General features: G+C 50.1%; 1 protein-coding gene across 1 annotated transcript in view; it reads left to right on the top strand.

Annotated features, from left to right (window-relative positions):
* The window catches only part of CBX6 (chromobox 6), an 11,637-nt gene extending 10,189 nt beyond the window's left edge, over nt 1-1,448 (top strand). Inside the window, exon 6 of the mRNA XM_011354403.2 lies at nt 15-1,448. The gene's annotated coding sequence lies outside the window, so the exon portion shown is untranslated. The remainder of the gene's footprint in view (nt 1-14) is intronic.

Below are 1,448 nucleotides of genomic sequence, written 5' to 3'. Positions count from 1 at the left end.
TGCTCTGGAAAGAGGTGACGACCAAGTCCCCAGCCTCAGTGTGAGGTGGGCTGAGTGGGAGGGGTCACCCCATTTAAGATGAGGAAACGACCCTGAGAGGCAGAGCTGCTTCGCTGGGGTGAAGAGCCCAGCTGCTCTGGCCTGTGACCTTTTTAAAGTCCCTTTAAGAGGTGGGGCCCAGGGCCCTGGAGTTACCACAAAGCTGGCAGGCCACCCCTGAGCCAGGCATTCCTTGGTCAGGGGTCAGTCCAGAGTAGGAAACAGTGGTGGGGGGAGGGGGTGTGTGCTGGCACCAGCCTTTCTAGCCTCTGTGGGGACCCAAGTGAACGTACCACCTTTCCCACCTTTTTGGGTTTTGGGGGTTATTTTTGTTTTTTTTGTTGTTGGTGGTTTTTTTGTTTTGTTTTTTTTTTTGCACTTGGCCCATGCCAGACAGTGGAGCTTATTGGTTCCACTTTTGGGCTCCCATGCACTAGCCCAAGGCAGCCTCTTGGGGGCTTGTATGGTTTAAGGAATCACTTTTAAAAAGAAGAAAAAAAGTGTTTAAGGGTTTTTGTTTTTTCTCTGTCTGTATCTCCTCTCAGATTCAGAGAGCCCAAAATTAGGGGCTAAAACTCCACGAGAGTCTCCCCAGCTTGACCCATCTTGCTGATAGTCACCAAGATGCCAGATGGGACAGGTTAGGTGAAGACTGAGGACCCCACCTTCCAGGCCTGCAGGGTCCTCCCCACCCCACCCCGAAGGAGTCAGCACCCCACTCCCAACAGTGAGCGAGCGCCTACTGTGTGCAGTGCTTCCACTAGGCAAAAGGGCTGATGGTCTAACGGGGGACCCTCTGCAAGAGGCCACGGTGGAAGGAACGAGGCGTTTGGGCCGGCCCCTGCTGTTGGCCGGAGTGCAGATGGAGACTTCTTTTTGTTGATTTTAATTTAAAAACACAAAGGCCTAAAGAAATGTATCTTATAATTTTTTTAATTTTTGAAAAGCTCATTTAGTGAATTGTGCACGAATGAATTCTATATATATAAAATATACATATATAACTCTATATTTGGGGAGGGCACTGTCTGTTTTCTCTTTCTCATTTTAAAAATGAAGTGTCGTTGCCTTTGTCTGTGGTTCAACCATCCAGCTCCCAGCTGGCTAAACTTCGCCTCCAGTGGTTAAAGATAGGAAGCTAGGTCGGCAGGAAAGGAAGTGGACAGGCCGCCCCAGCCTGAGGAGGTCCCCGTCCCCAGAGACTGCGGGTGGAAAAGACGGCTTGTTTCGCGTGTGGGTTTTGGTTCTGTTGTTCTGGATTCGGTTCGTTTCCGGGCCGGGGGAGGGGGGTTCGTGCCGATTACTCTCGTCTTGTATGTTTTGTTCTGCTGCTCTTCAATATTGTATCAATGCCAGGAAGGGGGAGTAAGAAGCTTCTTTTGCCCCCCAATAAATTGTCACATTCCGAA

Source organism: Pteropus vampyrus, unplaced genomic scaffold, assembly GCF_000151845.1.
Source record: "Pteropus vampyrus isolate Shadow unplaced genomic scaffold, Pvam_2.0 Scaffold16, whole genome shotgun sequence".
NCBI classification, from domain to species: domain Eukaryota; kingdom Metazoa; phylum Chordata; class Mammalia; order Chiroptera; family Pteropodidae; genus Pteropus; species Pteropus vampyrus.
Note: the sequence above shows the minus strand (reverse complement) of the source record. Positions and strands in the feature narration are given on the sequence as shown.